This window comes from Episyrphus balteatus, chromosome 3 (genome assembly GCF_945859705.1).
Source record: "Episyrphus balteatus chromosome 3, idEpiBalt1.1, whole genome shotgun sequence".
NCBI classification, from domain to species: domain Eukaryota; kingdom Metazoa; phylum Arthropoda; class Insecta; order Diptera; family Syrphidae; genus Episyrphus; species Episyrphus balteatus.
In genome coordinates, this window is record NC_079136.1 from 95,476,234 (window position 1) to 95,497,326 (window position 21,093).

General features: G+C 31.7%; 1 protein-coding gene across 4 annotated transcripts in view; it reads left to right on the forward strand.

Moving 5' to 3' along the window:
- The window catches only part of LOC129914720 (guanine nucleotide-binding protein subunit alpha homolog), a 52,339-nt gene that overhangs the window by 22,774 nt on the left and 8,472 nt on the right, over positions 1-21,093 (forward strand). For 2 of the 4 annotated variants that reach the window (XM_055994069.1, XM_055994070.1), the window contains one exon: positions 9,847-9,880. The exons of the other annotated variants lie outside the window; for them this stretch is intronic. The gene's annotated coding sequence lies outside the window, so the exon portion shown is untranslated. The remainder of the gene's footprint in view (positions 1-9,846; positions 9,881-21,093) is intronic. 4 annotated transcript variants of the gene reach the window in all.

Here is a 21,093-nt window from a genome sequence, read left to right on the forward strand (position 1 = left end):
AATAATCGCACTTTTTCTTGCATTTGCTAACATTTTTTACAGTAATTTGACAGCGAAAGATTTTATTATTTCACCAACGCTTTTAGAAAAGAATAAACAAACAATACTGAAACATAAAAAAATTGTCTTCCTATTCAGTTGAAAAGAAGTTTAAATTTATCTCTTTATTCACGTCAACAATATACATTTTAATAACATTCATATATGTATATTCCTATAAATTATTTATATCATATCAAAAGAACTTACCAAAAACTCCTTAACACAATTGCAACAATGTATCTTATCAATACTAATGCATATTTATTTTTATCTTATCAAATTATAGTGTTTCATGGTTCAGATAGAATGGATCGTTTTTTTTTTTGTGTTTACATACACAAAAAACACAAATCAAAGCAAAGCAAAAATAAGTCACCACCATGAATGGTTTCCATTGTTGTTTAGTTTGGAACCAAGTTGGGCGTTAGTTGGCTTATTTTCTATCTTTGAATTACCCTTCCGATTTTCATATGATTTTTTAGTGAGTTGTTCAATTATTTCCTGTTTCAAAGAAGAGCTTGTTTTGAAAATGATGAAAAAACCGACAATTTTGTGCACGAACTTTGTGATCCTTATTTTTTTCCAATGATATTCTTCCTTTGAATTCTTCATTTTGCATATCCAGAGTCACCATTAGTGAAGATCGGATATGCCTCCAACGAGCGCTTGTTGTATGGGTGGATTTTGCTGGAAGGAAGTGGGTACTACATAAGATTGAAAAAAGACAATACATTATGCTGCCCATTTTCTGATCCACACACAGACCTATTCCGGACATTTATTTTAGTATAGTAGTTCTTCCCAAGTCTGAAAAGTTTAAATATCTGGGATCTATGATAAATAGCGAAGCTACCAGTAGTGACGATATCAATAACCAAGCTTGATCGAATTAGAAGTACTTAGATCTGGGGAAGCTTACATGTTAAAAATATCACCTCTCAAAACATAAAAAACGAGCGACTCTGTTTGTGTTGCCATGTTCAAAGGAGAAATCCTGATAATCCTGTCAAAAAGGCAATTTCATACAACGTTCCAATACGACCGCGAAATAAGAAGAAGGGTAGGCCTTAGAACTCCTGATACAAACATATGCAAAAACACCATTACTACATGGGATACTTATTAACCTGATACATTGAGATCATAACAGCGCCGAAATAAAGACCAACCACAATACGCTTGGTCGGAAATCTTCGATTGAACTTGCTCATTTTGTTAAAATAGTGAAGAATTTTTTTTCGTTACGCCACAACAGCCGCGGCGCGCGGTGTTGACCTGACTTAGACATTTCTATTTGTGTGGAGAGAGGAGATAAAAACCGAATCATAAAAGGAATTGAAGGCATTCACAGAAAATATCTTTTCAATCGATTTCTCGGTTCTTATTGCTTACAGAATTATGATGATTCTATGAAGAATACAAATATTCAGCAGCTAGCAGCTTCAAAATTTCGCTAAAACTAATAAATTGAAACTTTAAATGACTCATTTTATTAAGTAAAGTCTTATTATAATTAAACCACAAATTACAGAAGCAATCTTTGAATTTTAATGAAAATGGTTATTCGTTAGGGTTTCATACTAATAAAGTTTAAAATTCTCCTAGCAATGATAAGTAATACAAAATATGTAGCTACCAATTGTTACATTGATTATTTTGAATGGCTTTCAGTTTTTTTTTTTTTTAAGAAATCATCAAAAAAAAAAAACATTTAAATGCTATGATGTTTTCATTTTTTAACGTTTAACCTCAAACATCGTATACAAAACCATTCCAGATGACCCTTCCAACTAATAATAATTGTGACAACTCCCAAATTATTCCAACTTCCAACACAGTAATAAAATTTTTCCTTTGAATTAGTCACACTAATTAATACATCAAACCTCATCTTGCATGATGACCTTAATATGAAATTGTGCTGATTCATAACATCCAATCAAATTGAATTAAAAGAAATAAAAAATACCTATGTATATACGTGCCTTTTATACAATTTTGCTTAACTATCGTTAATACAAACTTTGATTGTATTATTTATTAACAAAATGATACTCAATCTCATAGTTAAATTACCATTTCCATATGAGATAAGAGAATCTTTAATTTTGTATTCTTTTCCTTTTTTTTTTTTCTTCTTCTCCCATTTGGCCCTTGATCTGTTTGCTGTCCATGTCGTGTGACTGTGATTGACGCACAATCTTTTGCAATACAACATGTGCTCCTCTGACCGAGTTCTTATCTCAGGAACTTCCTTAACAAAATATCTAACCTAATTATTAATTAATGTAAATAATCTGTGAAAAAAGAAAGAAAGAATTAAGTATATATTACATAAATCATATACATATGTACATTACTCTCATACGTTTGATTTAATTATCTATCATGAACCTGTGACTTTTGAAAAGACTACTTCAAAAGCAGATAGATGTTCAACACACACTCAAAAAAGAAAAGTACAAAAATATGAGAAAAAAAACCATAAATTCTGTTTATCTTCAATTAGCATATCTTCCTCTCCTATTTAAAATATTTATTTTATAAATCTCCTCTTCTTTCATTTCATTTGTGTCATCACGATGATGATGATGGTTTGTTTTTATTTCTACAATCGCTCAAAATGAGTGTGATTACAAAAATAAGCACTCATTCGTTTCTTTTTGAGTGGTTTATTTTCCAATAACGTAAATGCGCCTGATTTCAGAAAAAGTAATTTTTGTTGCATAATTTTAGGTGGTTTTTTTGAAATTCTTAATAATAATTCTGGTTCATGTATTGGATAACTGGATGTTATCCTAAAATTAGATTAATACATTTTGTTTTTGGACTTTTCGTTTTGAAAAATGTTGTGATTTCTACTGGAAAAGATTATTATGGTAATGAGTGATTATAAATATTGAATTGTTAATGAACAAAACATTATCGAATAATTAACACTTCGTGTTTTGTTTGTTAATAATATTAAATGATTTTGAATTTTTTAGATGACTAAACAAATTATGTTTTAAAATGACATCACTTTTGACTTTTTTCTTGTATGTATTTTTTTATTTTTGGAAAAGAAAATTAGGTGCGATTCTAGTATTTTTTAATTTAGCTAATTAATGTGAATGATGAAGTGTGGAATGTGGAGGTAAACGATAATTTGATGTCCACCAAGCAGGTCAGCTTTTTATTCTGGTAAAAATGGTCGAGGGCATTGGTTTTGAAAAGGTTATTTATTCTCTATATTTTTTAATATATCTCATCGTTAAAATACATAATAATATATAATTATGTAAACATTTAAGTGTTTTTTTTTTGTTTTGGTTAATATGCAGGTACTTATCTCAAGTCTCAAATCGTTTATTGTAAATGAATTTGTAAACTGACTAAATGAATTTGTAAATTATTTAAGCATTTGTACTTTCTAACTAAATAAATTAAGAAATGCACGAATGTAGCACAGAAAAGAATAGTTTGCGGCAGATTTCGAGTAATTTGGTAACTGGCTTGGTAGAAACTGTTGCTTTTAATTATTTAAAATATTTGTATCTTAATAATTGTTTACCGTTGATTGCATTATTTCATTTAAATCGTATTTGACTGGACATATTTATTATTGTTTAGATATGTATATCTTTCACAATAGAACAATAGCTCTTAAAGAATAAAAACCTCTTCTTTTAAATTGACGCCAAAGGTAGGAAAGTATTCAAGGTGTTTAACGGCCGATTTCTTCACAGAGTCCTAGCGCTAGTACCGGTCCTAGTCCTAAAGTTAGTACTCAAATCGGTACCAACTCATTTCTTGACTCAGGTACTAAGCCTTAGAACTGTCAATTTAGGACCGAGTACTAGTTAGGACTCGGTACTAGCTAGCTCCTCAAAATCAGCTAGGACCTGGTTATTATACCAATCGTTAGTACTCAAATCGGTACCAAGTGATTTCTTCACAAAAGTACTAAGCCCTAGTACTGTCAAATTGGTACCGAGTATTAGTTAGGACTCGGTAGAAGTTAGGACCTTAAAATCGGTAGTCTAGCGTTTAGTACTTGAATCAAATAAATGAATTTCATATTTTCATGTGATATTGCAGTTTAATAAAGAAGAAAAAACGTAAAAAAAGAATAATTTTCATTATTTTTTGGTTAAATTTAGTGGACTTTGTGAATTTTAATTCCATTTGAAAATTTAAATGACCTGTTGTCCATATTACAGAATTTTTTTAATTACTTGGGTGTTGTATCGATTGATAAGTGCGTTTTTAGTGATGCATATTGCACGGCACTAGTTAGAAGGAAAAGAAAGATAGGAAAGAATTTCTGTTGGCAATGAATTTAGAATACGATGATTATTATCTCATATAATCCCACGGGTGGCGTCCAAGCTGGGGGGGTAAATAAAAAAATGCTGCCTGAGGTGGGGCTCGAACCCACACCTCCCAGGTTAGCAGTGAAACACTACATCCACCACACCATTGACCCCCCCCCCCCCCATTTTGATTTTGAAAGTTTTTTTTAATTTACCAAAAAACACGATAATTGGACTTTTGGACAAAGCCCACAGAAGATTTCGGGTGTATTTTTAAATTGTGCTTATGATATGTACAAGCCTTGCAGTAGGGGCGAATTGCAAGACACTTGCTTTTGACAACGAGGCTGTACAACCAATGAATAAACATCACCTCGGGCTCGGATAATTTTGAGGACCGTATCACAAATTAAAATATCTGTTGGAATTTTCGTACTATAAAATCGGAAATTTTAACTCCGATGGAGGTCAATTATGGAATGAAAACATACATAATAATACCAAATCACTAAATACTGCGTTTTTAAAAGCTTTTCTTTTATTAGCACAATGAACATAAATCTATAAAAAATATTTTTTTTTCGTTTATTATGGTTTATGGTGGTCCTTCTGCCTTTTTGGCAGGCTTTCGTGGCTGCATTCATATTATTGAATAATTCCTCGCCATTTCTGGCTGATTGATTCTGCATTCTTATTCTTGTCTTCATTCTTGACTTTTTTTTCTTCATAAAATGTATGAATTTTGATTGCTTGTAGCGTTTTTAATCTTCATAACATTTTTCCATTATTTATTTTGATTATTTGCTTCTTGTTTTGTATTTTTATTAAATTTTTTATTTGTTAAATTTGATCAAATGTAAAAATAAAATATTTCAAACTTCAATCAATTCTCAAAATGACAGTTAGACCAGTTTTATACGTATTAATTCTTAGGACCTCGTTGTGAAATTAGATCAGGTCCTATAAATGTGAAGAAATACTCAGGTACTAACTTTTCGTTAGGACCGAGTACCAGAGCTAGTACCTGGTCTAGCTAGACCGGGTACTAAGCTGACTTAGGACTTATGTGCAGAAATTGGCCGTAAGTGTTCCAAAGTATTCCAATGTGAATACTTTTTTATCAATCTCCCAGCTCCAAGAAGTATAAAAGGTGTGTCCCACCAAGAGAGATCTCTAAGAGAGTGAGACAAAAAATCTCAGCTGAGCGCTCACTTTTTTTTCGGAGATTTCTAAGACGAAAATTCTTTGGATTCATTTCTCAGTTTTCTTTCTCTGTCTTTTATTATTTTTTTAATTTTTTTTTTGATGTTTGTTTGACAAAAAAAATTGATGGTGTGCAGATATAAAAGTGCAAAAAACATGAAAATTTTAAGAATATGTTATTATTTTGAGCTTGCTTCACGAAATAATTTTTATCACAGTTGAATTTTTGAAGAAAAGTTGTAGTTGTGTGAAGTTGCAGTTGAAGTGATGGATTTGAAATAAATTGGATTCATGCGAGAAACTTGTCCCACAAAATTATATTGCTCTCTTTGAAAATTACATTGAGCCCTCAGAAGTTTTTTCTTTATGGGACTTGCCTAACGAAATATCGAAAATGTTAAGGGCATTTTAAATCTGTGTGTCTTGCTGCAAAGTGATTTTCGTTTATTTTTTTTATTTTTCGTAATTAGAAAATTGGAAAGCTCTTCCTACGACTTGTCTCAGCTAGCTTCTTCCAGTTGCGCACACCAAGTTGGTTAAAATCGTTCTTGGTTAGTGCGGTATTCCCCTGATCACGTTGTCCATCAGGGTTAGTTTGTAGTTTCGAAGACTTCTCAGGCAAATGCTTTATTATTTTTTCAGCTTATATAGTCTCCAAGAAAGCAATTTATTACATATTCCAATTTATTGGTCCTCTTTTTTACTCGCTACCGAACACCAATCAATGAATCCAGTGGCGGATCCAGGATTTTTTTCTGGGGGGGGCACAAGGGACGGATTGGCAAAATCAGCCAATCGCCTTGTCGCCATGTCGCCTTCTCGCCATGTCGCCTTGTCGCCATGTCGCCTTGTTGCCTTGTCGCCTTGTCGCAATGTCGCCTTGTCGCCATGTCGCCTTGTCGCCATGTCGCCTTGTCGCCATGTCACCTTGTCGCCATGTCGCCATGTCGCCTTGTCGCCATGTCGCCATGTCGCCTTGTCGCCATGTCGCCTTGTCGCCATGTCGCCTTGTCGCCATGTCGCCATGTCGCCATGTCGCCTTGTCGCCTTGTCGCCATGTCGCCTTGTCGCCATGTCGCCTTGTCGCCATGTCGCCTTGTCGCCATGTCACCTTGTCGCCATGTCGCCTTGTCGCCATGTCGCCTAGTCGCCATGTCACCTTGTCGCCTTGTCGCCATGTCGCCATCAGAGAACCAAACGAGTCGAGTATTGTTTACGAACATCGAGTGCTTACTCGAAAAAAAACGATCTCGAACAAACAGAATCAACACAACTCAAATATGTTCGAGCTTTCCTGTTTAGGAGTATGATGACTCGTACCGTTTAGAAGATAATCGTATTCAAATTGCAATGCATACTTGTCATAAGAAAACTATTGAAATCAGTGGGCATTGATTTTGATACGAATATCTTTTTAACGGTTAAAGCAATTAATTTGCTGCCAGGGAACTTTTTATAGAACGTTTAAGTCCCTACAAGAAAACATCTTGCTAATTTGAAAATATTGAATTTTCAGTGAATTAGAAAATTTTGAAATTGAAAATTGATTTTTTAATTTTTTTCTCGATTTAAATCGTGAATAACTTCTTTAGAACTCAATTTAGGGAAAATTACTATGAGACCTTTTTTGTAGAGAATTAAATTTCCTATAAGAATCTGTCGTGGTTTTATTTTTCTATTCACTTGTTTGCTCATCACAAAATTCCAAAGTGAAACAGTCAAATTGAAAAAAACACTTCGATTTAAAAAGCTTAATTACTCGAATACGGCTCGTCTGACGAAAATTTTCAATCAGATCTTTTTTGTAGGAAATTTAATTTTTTATAAGAAAAAATGAACAGAAATTTTTTTACTTTGATCGTCTAGCAGTTCTGTTGTAAAACATCATATCATGTATAAAAATAAAAAAAACCGATGATAGACCTCTTAAAATTTTTTTTAACGGCTCAAATTTTCACCAAATTTTTTTTTCATCATCCTGAACAAGATTTTCGAAGTAACTTTCAAAAAATAAAAATATTTTTTTTTTTGGCCCAGTCTAATATACAATTATTTTTTTTTTTAGAATACCATTCATACCTTGGTTGTTGATGTCCATAGGTATCAAAATTTTTCACCAAAATCACTTTGAAGTAAAAAAAAAAACACTTAGAAAATTGAAAAAAAATTTCGTGTTTAGTTATTCGTTTATTTATTTGTGAGGTGGTAAAGGGATGCAACAAACAATAAAATTCGCATTTCCAGCCAGAAATAGACAAGAGTTTCACTCAAGTACTTTCTGTAATTATTCATATAATTTAACAACTCTATTAATTTGATTTGCTTAAAGTATGAACCAGTTCTGGGGGGGGCACGTGCCCCCGTGCCCCCCCCCCCTGGATCCGCCGTTGAATGAATCTACTTCTCAAATTAAACCCGGTATATTTTCTGCCCATCTTAACAATCATCATGATTGCACCAATACAAAATCTTGGTTCTCATTCTTCTTTGATAGAAGACTTTAGTACCTCCAAAAAATTAGAAAAAGAAATTAAATATTCCTTTCAGTTATAATATGAAATCATTCAATTCACATTCTTATGTTGTGGAACATGTTTTTTTTTTTTAATTGCACGAGAGATGTGAACTTAATTTATGAATAAGGAACAAATCCAGTGCTGATTATTTTTTAAGCTTCATTGTTTACCGTTTTACACTAAGAATTTAAATGGAACTTTAACATTTAAAATTATAATAGGTATCCCATTAAATTTTTTAACAAATAAAAATTCCAATATTTTAAAACCGTGCATCTTCAGTTAGAATAGGTCGTAAAATTGGCCCGTGCCGTAATCTCTTGTATTTATTATTCCTAAAACAAAATATTTAAGTATATACATCAGACTATGCGTTGACAGGTGCATTTTGTTTTCTTTTTCTTGTTTAATTTTTTGTAATTGAAAATGAAGGGAGAATATTCAGAGAAAAAGTAAAATTAGGTACATAAATGCTTGTACACCTCGACCTAAGACACTTTAACGTTTGTATATTTTTCCCCTGCTTGCGGAACAATATTATTTGTACAGTCTAAATTACAAAGAAAATTCTCGTCGCACCTGGAAGTTTTAGTGTTTTGATTTTCGTAGGTAGTCAAATATTTCTAGGTAAATCAAATGAAACGATTAGTGTTACATCTGCTCTTTCTTGAAAAAAAAAAACAGAAAAGAATTATTTAAGATTACTTAAACCTTGGGGCGAACGTGCTATTGATTTCCGTATATTTATACTTGGATTTTGTATTTTTTTAAAATTAAGGAAGTATCTATAGAAGCAGATGGCTAGATTCTTGACATTTTGTCATAAAGCAATGAAGCACCGGTTACAATGCCAATACATGATAAGAAACTATTAAATTGAATGAGATGACGCAATCAATTCTTTTATTTACAACCATGTTCATTACTATTGTTGTAAAAGAATGAGAATAAGAATGAAAATGAATATTTTATTTTAATACAGTTCTAATGATTGATTAAATCAATAACATGGATAATAATTGTTAAAATAAAACTGTTAGCGTCGTCAAATATACATATTTTCAAACATGAAAGTAATAGTGTTTTTATTTGGTAATAAGAAAACAGAAGGGATCGAAATCATTGCGATTGCTTTTGAAAATGTTTGTTTGGCACTTAATGACACATCACGCACATCGTTTGCCCTAATTACTATTATGTAATTTTTCATATTAAATCTAAAAGCTTTCAATATTGAGGAGTTCGTTATAGTCTATAGATTGCTATTAGGAGTGGGTCTGTATTTTTTTTTTATTATAAAAAAAAAATTACTTAATAGGGGAAATCCTTCTGGACGACAGCTTTTTCAATAATTTTTTTTAGGGAAAACTGAAAGCATTTATTGAAATTTGAAAAAGTATAAGTACCATGTAGACATTATGAAGTATTGATACGATTTATATTTAAGTACAAAAATTAAAAATGGGAGCTCTGCATCCCTTCAAAGTTGAGGCCTCAAAAAATGATTCATAACACTGGTTAACAAAATTAAACTTTTTTTTTGTTGCCGAAATAAAAATAAACTTTTCTGAAGGTTTTCGGTGTGCTGAACTCGAATCCGAAGTAAAAAAAAAAAACAATCAGCTCCCGTTTTTGAAATATTACCATTAGAAAATGCAGCACTTCGGTCCTTATTCTTTTATATAATGAAAATTGTTTGAGTAACTATTTTCTACCTTTCAAAATCTGTTTAAATATTTCCGATATGTTTATTACTTTTTTTATTAATGTATTTTCTTTTCTTTTTTCAGGTGAGTTCATAAGGATACAAATAATATGGTTTAGGTAATAAATATATTAAGGTCTTAACTATAAATAAGTTTATGTATTTTTAAAATAAACAAATAAAAGAATTATCTTATTTTTAAATTATAAGATTGATAAATCCTTGCAAATGGTTAATACATTTATTTTTCTGTCAATAATAAAAAAAAAAATCAAATTTGTCGTTGCATAAGAAAATAAGGTAGGAACTTAATGCTAGTAACTTCTTTAGGAAACAAAAAAAAAAAACTAATAGAAATAAATAAATGAAGCAAAAATATTTTCGATATAAATATATTAAAAATCGGTAATTACCTCTCAAAAACTTTTTTATTTAACAATACAAGTAATTTATTTTTTGTGGATATAATTATTTATTCGTAGAACTTCAAAGCGCTAAAAGATAACAAAAAAGTTTAAAAAAAATGAAAGTTAAAAAATACGTTTTCATAAGAATGAGCTTCTAAAATATAATGAAATTTTAGGTCCCATACAAAATTCTCTACAAAATCTTAGATTAACTATACTTTGGAGAGAATTTTGTATGGGAGCTAAAATTTAGATCGATCTGTATACTAGGGTTTACATGACAATTACCATTATGTTCATATGTTTAGATATATTTTACGCTGTTTTCTTTATTCAATTTAGAAAATGTACCATAACACCAAGTTCAATAGATTTACTTAAACACTAACTCTTGGTTGACATGGCCTGTATGGAAAAAATTTGTGTATAAGGATCTAAATCATTGACACACTATTTTCGAAAAATTTCGGGTTGTATTTTTTGTGTTTTAATCAATTTTCTTTGAAAAAGTATATATACAGGGTGTCCCAAAAGTAATGGATCAAACGAAGTATGCTGATAGGGGGTCTTAAGGGCTCTCAGAATTTGGTAACTTGTTCATCCCAAATCCTTACGGTTTTCGATTTAATGCAGTTTTTGTGAAATTTCGAAAAATCCCGACTTTGCAACAGTATTTTGCTTCCACCGCTCATAATTGATTTTTGTTTTTTACAATTCTTTCACTAAAACATTGCCTAATAATAAGAAATAATTAATTAATCAAAATATTTTTTATTTCATACGCCATTTTGCTGCAAATTAATTAACAGTTCCATGTTTTATAAAAACTCGATTTCTTTCTTTTATTTCAGAGCAACACCCTGAAAAAAATTTGTATGGTGTGGTACTGGTTTATTATTTTGAAAACTTGCCGTGTTATTGCAGTTTTCAAAAATGTATAAAAGTTTCCAAAGTTGAAGTTAGAACTGAAGATATTACAATTTAAAAGCAACAAAACAGGGCTTTTCAGAGAAAAATAACAAAGAAAAATAAACACATTTTCTCGACTGTTGTTTATTTATTTCTTTTTGAATAAAAGCCTCGATTTTTGTTTGTTATTTTGCTCTGAAAACGTCTGTTTTTTTGCATTCAAATTCTAATATCTTTCGTTCTAATTTCAACTTTGGAAATTTTTATACATTTTTGAAAACTGCAATAACACGGAAAGTTTTCAAAATTATAAACCAGTACCACACCATACAAATTTTTTTCAGGGTGTTGCTCTGAAATAAAAGAAAGAAATCGAGTTTTTATAAAACATGGAACTGTTAATTAATTTGCAGCAAAATGACGTATGAAATAAAAAATATTTTGATTAATTAACTATTTCTTATTATTAGGCAATGTTTTAGTGAAAGTATTGTAAAAAACAAAAATCAATTATGAGCGTTGGAAGCAAAATACTGTTGCAAAGTCGGGATTTTTCGAAATTTCACAAAAACTGCATTAAATCGAAAACCGTAAGGATTTGGGATGAACAAGTTACCAAATTCTGAGAGCCCTTAAGACCCCTTATCAGCATACTTCGTTTGATCCATTACTTTTGGGACACCCTGTATATGCATTTACCGGGGACCCAGTAGGTTTTTAATTTCACAATTTCAATCGACCTTAGATAAAAAGTAAAAAATTAAACTTAGTTGTGATCTATAAATATTAATTGAAACTACGAAGAAAAAGAATGAGTCTCACCTATTTTTCAATTTGTCTAAATTCCCTAAAATCACAGCAAAATTTGTTCTATGAAACTTTGAGGCATAAGAGCATGTGCACGTATGATGTGTGATCATAGTCAAAAGCAGGAAATAATGTCTGAACAATTTTATACATACAAGCTAGATGCTAGCTGATTTTGAAGTGCTAGCTAGGACCAAGATATTACTCTTTATTAAATTGACAGCCTAGAGCTATAACTATTTTCTTAAATAATGTGAACAAATCTAAAAGTTATTTTTGAAATTCCAAAGAAATTGCATTATCGCAAAGTTCTATCATACAAACATTTAAAAATAAATTCCAATACCAACCAGAGCACTTCTATACCTATGGTGCAGTATTAAATAGTCTAAAAATACATCTCTCTGCAGACATTAAATCCATGGGAATGTGTTCAATTAAGTGTTGAAAACCATTGAGTAGAGTTGTAGAGAACCTATGCGCGCATTCATATCCATTCATTACTGTGTATAAATTCATCATATGGCGTTGATCCCTGTGAGAAAAAAGAAAACAAGCTAAATGAAGATATGAAATCTATTTTTTCACACAAACAAACATACACTCTCAAGCCTAATCCACCGGAAATCCTGCAAATAGTCCAAAACAAGTGTACATGCGGATTAATTGCTGGTACTTTGAACTCTATGAGTATAGTGTTGGAATACGCGCTCTTTGCCGTCGTCGCCGTCGCGCCGTTTAATGTGCCACTTTAACTACCACCGACCGTGGCGTATGTTTGGGCGAACCGAAGTTCTATCCTCCTCTTCGTCGTCGTACTCCTCCTCCCAACTCCCAAAACTAGTATACACATACAGCAATAGCACACACTTTGCCATTCACAATCATTTACCTAAATAAAAACTCAGCAACCAACAACGACGATGAAGAGAGATTTTCTTCTTTTCCTAGAATTGTGTGGCACTGGCAACAAACAAACACGTCTTCCAATTCGTTGTTGTCCTTCCGTTTCGTACCCCCATCGAAGAGTATGAAGACGATGAAGACTATACAACGACGACGTTGGCTGGCGATGTAAACAAAGACCGGTCTTTGGTCCTTTTATTTGAATGCGCGCATTCCAATGGTAGAAAAGTAGCACTTGCACTCCAATCCAAAAACCCAGACTCCATGCACGACTTGCAAGACTGAGGGAAGATCACAAAAAGGATCGCCGCCACCGCTCCATCTACCTTCATCTCAATTTTTCAAGAGATACGGGTACCCACAAGTTAGTGTTGTGGTGGTGCATCATTTGCATATACACATTCAGATCCGAACATCCAGAAGAGGCTTTAGTTATATGGCCCGGCGCGGCGGTGCGGTTATTTTTAAGAATAAAGAAGATCAACAATCAAATTTACAAATTCCATTCATGGATATATTTTGTACTTGGTGTTGTTTATCTGTGCCCAGCCAGAGATCCCAGATGATTCCCTCCTCGGGTTGTTGTAACTCAGAAAAACAACATTTTAACGATTCGTAACCCCCACACGATGGTGATGCTATGTGAGAGTAGCGTGCTTACCACACATACATTTTTTATGCATACATATATAAAACTACTATTGCGCCAATTCGTGGGCACCAGACGCCGCCATCACTGCTGGCTGTGCGATCAAAGCATAAAGAGAATGTTTAGCGTTTGACCATAAGAACCCGTGAAGTGTACAACGACGACGCACAGTGGTGCCATTTGACGTTTTTGGCGACAAAATTCATTTGCACGGCCATTTCTGGACGAAAAGTCATGAGATTTGGTACACTGAATGATTATAGTATGGAGAATACGAAAAGGCTGCCAACTTTTTTTTATTCAAAATGGCGGCTCCAAAATGGCGGAAAGAATGAGGGTTAAAATAGAATTTTAATTTTCAAAACAGTATATAAGCTAGAAATTGGGCTAAATTCATGTCAAAAAGGTGTTAGATTTAAGATTTAGAACTCATAGATTCATATTCGTTACAAAAAAATCAAAAAAATTGAGAACAAAGTCCAAAAAATGCCAATTTAGTAAAACACACTTTAAGACCTCTAATTACGCTATTTCATGCATTTTTTTTTAATTTATCACAATTTTGGGATCTCTTCTATTTATGTTTCATAAGAAAATTGAAAATATTGGGGTTATATGGTTGCCAACTATGTTTTTAAGTAAATATAAGAAAACATGATATAATGAAAAGTTTCAATGTTCAATAAAACTGAGAATTTATTTTTTCCGTAAACCAAAATATACTTTTCTAATAGATTTTAGCGTTTTAAATTCAAATCTGGAGTCAAAAAAAATCTATGACGTCACGTTTCAAAGATAAAAATTAATTTTGATCTGCTTATATCTCGAAAACGTGACGTCATAGATTTTTTTTGACTCCAGATTTGAATTTAAAACGCTAAAATCTATTAGAAAAGTATATTTTGGTTTACGGAAAAAATAAATTCTCAGTTTTATTGAACATTGAAACTTTTCATTATATCATGTTTTCATATATTTACTTAAAAACATAGTTGGCAACCATATAACCCCAATATTTTCAATTTTCTTATGAAACATAAATAGAAGAGATCCCAAAATTGTGATAAATTAAAAAAAAATGCATGAAATAGCGTAATTAGAGGTCTTAAAGTGTGTTTTACTAAATTGGCATTTTTTGGACTTTGTTCTCAATTTTTTTGATTTTTTTGTAACGAATATGAATCTATGAGTTCTAAATCTTAAATCTAACACCTTTTTGACATGAATTTAGCCCAATTTCTAGCTTATATACTGTTTTGAAAATTAAAATTCTATTTTAACCCTCATTCTTTCCGCCATTTTGGAGCCGCCATTTTGAATAAAAAAAAGTTGGCAGCTTTTTCGTATTCTCCATACTATAATCATTCAGTGTACCAAATTTCATGACTTTTCGTTCAGAAATGGCCGTGCAAATGAATTTTGTCGCCAAAAACGTCAAATGGCACCACTGTGCGACGTAGCATCCGTCATATGAGCGAGGGGATTGGCATTGGCAGTAAAACCAGTTGCGCGCCTAAATGTTTTCATCCGAACTTCTTCAACTTTAACGAAGTAAACAACAACAAGGCGTTCCTTCTTGTTTATATTGTATACATTTGCTATAGAAAAGTGATAGCTATGTTTTTATGTGTATAGGTATTTTCAGTGTTTACTAGCAAAGGTGTGCATAGTGCATCACCCGAAAAGGGAAGACATTCCATCGCCAAGCTGGTGTTTGTTTATGGATGAAAACATTGTTGTGTTTTAGAATGCATTGCTGCGATCAGAGTTATGTTTTGCTCATTGGTTGAGTGACCTCATTTTAAAAATAAAAATTTTCAAGTCCTCGGTCAACCGACTTAAGTTTAATTTTTGTTTATCTCTGCTTTTAAGAGAAAAATAAAATAAAACAGGTCGATCCTAACAAAAAATACAATAAAATAATTTGTTTCTTGGTTTACAAATTACCTGATGTCTCATTTTTACATTATTTAATCTTTAAAACTAATTTCAGGAAACTATGCCTCTCTTAATTAAATTTATTTTACTCTTGAAAACAATTCAGCAGTCCGAATTCTCTCTCTAGCTCTAGGCAAATTTTCGATAACTCGGATCGGTAGACAAAAATGTACCCATTACACTGTGCAAGTTTTTTGAAAAAAATTTTTGAGACAGGCGCGCGATTAACTGTTTCGCCCTATTTCGGACCCGAGAAATCCATTGGCATCATTAGTTTTTCGATTTATCGGTACGACTTCGAACAAAATTTTTTTTGAAAGTTTTTTCAATTATTTTGAGATTTTTACACTGTTTTTAGTCATTTTTCAATCAAAAACAATGTTTATATTGCTAATAATTCTGCTCAAACGTTATTTGCTACATTGTAATCAATTTTGAATAATTTATTTGAAAGTTTAGTAATTTTTTTTGAATTTTTTTTTAAAAAATCGGAATTTTTTACATTGTTATCGTTTTTTCGCTGTTTTTGTTCTCTTTTGCACAAATACATAGCATGTTTTCCATTAAAAATTAATTTAACTGTTAATTTAGTGTTGGTTAAACTTCGACAGTCTATCGATATCATCGATAACAAAAAAAATATCGAGTATATCGATACTTCACAAAACTATCGATAGTTTCAATACTTCCAAATTATTTTACCACAAGGCTACCGATATTATCGATAGCTTTGAAGTTAATTAAACACAATTTGAACTACAAGTTAAGTTTTCGTTTGACATTGGATGTAAACAACGAATTAACATAGTGTTTGGTAGATATCGATAGTTTCCATTGTCGATTGTATCGATAGTTTTAAGAAAAAACTATCGATAATATCGGTAGCCTTGTGGTATAATAATTTGGAAGTATTGAAACTATCGATAGTTTTGTGAAGTATCGATATACTCGATATTTGTTTGTTATCGATGCTATCGATAGTATGTCAAAGTTTACCCAACACTAAATTAACAGTTAAATTAATTTTTAATGGAAAACATGCTATGTATTTGTGGAAAAGAGAACAAAAACAGCGAAAAAACGATAACAATGTAAAAAATTTCGATTTTTTTTATTTTTTTTCAAAAAAAATCACTAAACTTTCAAATAAATTGTTCAAAATTGTTTACAATGTCTTTCTACTGGTAGCAAATAACGTTTGAGCAGAATTATTAGCAATATAAACAATGTTTTTGATTGAAAAATGACTAAAAACAGTGGAAAATTCTCAAAATAATTGAAAAAACTTTCAAAAAAAAAATTTGTTCGAAGTCGTACCGATAAATCGAAAAACTAATGATGCCAATGGATTTCTTGGGTCCGAAATATGGGGAAACAGTTATTCGCGCGCCTGTCAAGAATTTCGACTTGCACAGTGTTATTATGAAAGTCGACTAAGTCACTTTTTGCATTGTTTAAAGAAAAACTTACATAATAATTTTCTTATAACGATTTAATTGTATTTCTTTTTTGAAATCACTGAAGGAGCAATAAAAAAGTTTATTTAATGCAATTTCGCTCTCAAATAAACTTTACCCCTTAAATAATAATTATTTTTAGGCTAGATTTGATCGGGAGTGACTTAGTTCACTTTCATAATTAAGGGCACAAATATCAAATATTCTTTCATTTTAAAGAAGAAGAGACGCAAGAAATATTCAGAATTTTTTTGAAAATGAGTTTTGATGAGAATGGTCTGATCAATGAGAGCGCAAAAAATCAACTACTAAGTTAGTTAATGTCGGGTTCACTTGTCGATTTTGATATTGGGCTCGTTCAGGAAACATCAGGGACTACATTTTTAGTCGAGAATGTTTTCTGAACGGTGAATACAATTTGAAGTACTTCAAAGTACTTTTCAACTACGTAGTTAATTCTGACTAAAACGAATGACTGGGCAGAAAAGAAACAAATTTCAACTTAATTTTTGTTAAACTTTCTATTTACAATTGACTTATAATTAACATATTTCTAAGATACATTGATTGATGCAAATTTTTTATTGACACAAAAGGGCCTACATTATTCAATGACTAATAGTTTAATATGTATCTCAAAAAACTCAAATTTTAAACGAGCCGTTGAAAAAATTCTGTATGACATTCTTTGAAGCCGCATTAAAATACGCTCTGTATGACGAGGGCTTAAAACTTACGGCCATATTATTCACTAGTTTAAAAAATACATCTGGATGTAAAGAAATTGAAATGTCAAAAATAAATAAAAATCCATGATATTCACTATAACACAGACACAAAAATAGTCATTTTTAACTATTTTTTTTAACTATTTTCATAGTTAAAATCGGGATAACTATTTTGGATTTGGATTTGGATTTATTTTTGACTTTTGACAATTTTACATCCAGATGTATTTTTTAAACTAGTGAATAAAATGGCCGTTAGAAAATTTCTTATTGCATTATTAAAGACTATGTTTTTGTTTTTAATTATAATTTTTGTGTAGAAAAATATCAGCTGCTCAGTAGAAAAAAGCATGACTAAAATGACTAGTTTTTGTTGTGATTTGAAAACTAAATCTCAACTAACAGCTCATTTGAACTTAAATTTTTTGTGTACAAAATTACGGCTGCACAAAGGTAACAGAAACTAATGTAAAATGGCGGATCGATTTTGCTGTCATTTTTATCTCTAATCTAACTGCTTTTAATTCAAATTTCGATCACCGGTATCGCATTTCACTTTCACACTTTCGAATTTATCTACTTTGTCTCTTCACCCAGAAAAAAACATAGGTATTACAACGAAATCGTACCATCAAAAAATGGTTGTGGACTCGATCACCAAGTCGTTAAAACAGAAACGATTTCTTTATTAAATTGATAACGTTGAGTTTCGAATCGAATTCTTTCTGATTTCTACAACATATTTTTTGTGTGTGTTGTTTTTATTCATGGTTCGTTTCTTGGGAGACAATATTTACTCGATACGAACAATAAAATTCCACAATTGTGCCGGATAGAACAAATTCACATCCGCATTACCGCACTCATAAAAAAGAATTTACATAATTCAAAAAGCCATTAAATTCCAAACCATGGAAATTACATAATGAATAACTTTTTCGTAAATTACCAATAGAAGTAATAAAATCTTAAATTCATTGTACTATTTATCATCATAATGTAATTCCAAATGTCCTTGCAAACTCATATGTCTTGAGAACTGCGAGTACAGATAGAGTTATTGCAAACTGTTGCCAAATACGATGCCAACAGATTGCCAACACAAAACAGTGAACAGTCTGCACACATCTTTTGGTTCCTTTCAAGTCTCCACATTCAACTAAATACATATCTACACATATTGTCCTACGTTCGTATAACGAACATAATAATGCTCTTGCCACATATAAAAACTTCTTTACTTAAATCATTCCAGTCATTCTCATTACCATCAACCCATCATCCTATATCTGCATTAAGTTAAGGCCATTGCCACACTCATGCTGAGGGTAAGCATACACTTTTTCGATAAAAGAAAAAATCGATATCTTTGCTGACTATGGCACTCCCATATACAGTATACACATCAGAGAGTAAAAAAGAAACACACAACTCAATTGCAACTCTTCTTCATTGAGGAACCGGAAAAATCTCCTTGCCGGGCAATACTCCGGTTTTTCGCTTTTTCCGTGTGCAGTTCAGTTTTATAATTGAACAGGTGAATTTCTTCAGGAGTGTTTATTTTTTAAGATTGAAAGCAGACTCTGTTTTTTATTTAACTAATCAATGAAAGGAAAAGAAGAGAGAAAGTCTTGCGAAATATTGAGTATAGAAAACCTAAATATCACAACATGATAAAAGATTAACGAATTAGCCATTTCATCAAATAAATAAAAATCAAAAACTGGCGAAATAATCCTTTTTGAATTTACACAGAATGCGGCTGGGTTGGTTTTTCTTTAAAAGTATATTATATTCTTGCCCCCAAACATCCATCCATCGCCCGTCTACCACCCTCCATCAAGGCTCCAGCCAAGACCAGACCAGACCAGACATAATGTGTGCGTCTCCCGCCTGGCCATACGTCCAAACTCCATCAAAGCCGGCTATTGGAGCAGCCAGGCAAGCGACTTATTTTCATTACTCTCGGTAAGAGAGCGCTCTCAAAATGTACCATTCCAATACAATCCAGCTATCGATCTATAAAAGATACTATGTTGCGCCTTGGCCCGTTGTGTGTGCCAAGTGTTGGGTATATGTAGTATTAAAGTAGGATGAAGACAATTGCAAAGCAAGCCGCATTCCATGGAGACCATAAAACTGTCTGCTGGTGCAGTTCACAAGAATGAGACTCTACAACTTTTCCAAAAGAATAGAAAGGAGATTTTATTTTTTTAAGAATAAGATGGTGTGTGATGTGTTTTGTAGGCAAATGGCAAACGATAAAGGATGTTGGGGGGTTTTTTGGAAACAACCAGTTGGCCAATAAGTCGACGAACGAATGAGAGAGTGTCGTTCTTATTCTATATATATATGTATGTTTATTTGTAGACCTGCTAAGTGCAGGAATGTCTGCATCTTGGTTTGGCATGCAGGGAGTATACCTATCTACCTACATATAAGAACTGTACAGACACTGTGAATTCTTCTTCTTTTTAGAGGACACATTCGGATTCTGCAGACGTCTTCCTAGGTTATCTTGAATCGTAAAATAGATATTGTTTAAGAATTGTCATCAACCGGCAGTGGAATCTTTCATTTGGCAAACGCAGCTACTGACTTCTATGTAGATATATGTGAATGTAGATATGCCTACCACACGCGATTTTTTTTTTTTGTTATAGAAGTATATGTAGAAGGTATGTTGTAAGCGACGCAATTGCCTGCCTGGAGACATTATTTAAGTGCTGCAAATGTAATTTGTTCATAGGTCGGAACGTTTGTGCATATAAAACATTCATGTACGTAACAATTTTTAATATATCAGCCGGAAGAGGAAACTGTATGTCTTTGATAGAAATTCATTTTATTTTATTTTTATTTTTAATTTAAGAAAAAAAAAATAATTTCAAGCTAATGTGGACCTTTTATAAATTAAAAGTTCAAAATGTATTTATCGTTTACATTTTTAACTTGGATTGTTTAATTAAATAATTTGACCCTTTTACTTTTTTTTTATAATATTTAATTCGTGTGAAGTCTAAAAACTATATATGAATTTATACAGGGTGTCCCAAAAGTAATGGACCAAACGAAATATGATGATAAGCCAACTAAAGGGCTCTCAGAATTTAGTAACTTGTCATCCCAAATCCTTAATGTTTTCGATTAAATTCAGTTCTTCTATTCAAAATTAATTATGGGCGGAGGAAGCAAAATACTTTTGCAAAGTAGGGATTTTTCAGAAATTTCACAAGAACTGTATTTAATCGAAAACTATAAGGATTTGGAATGAACAAGTTATCAAAATCTGAGAGCCCTTAAGTTGACCTATCAGCATATTTCTTTTGATTCATTACTTTTGAGACACCCTGTATAGCGTTAATAAATACATACATACAGATTCTCATTTTTTTTTTTTCAAAGTTTGCTTGCCTATAAAACGTACTAGGTCTCAAGAATAGTAGTTTTTTGTCATACAATGTTATTAATTAATGAATTATTTGAATTCATCCCCATGTTCAACTCAGGCCTCAAACAATCTAAATACAA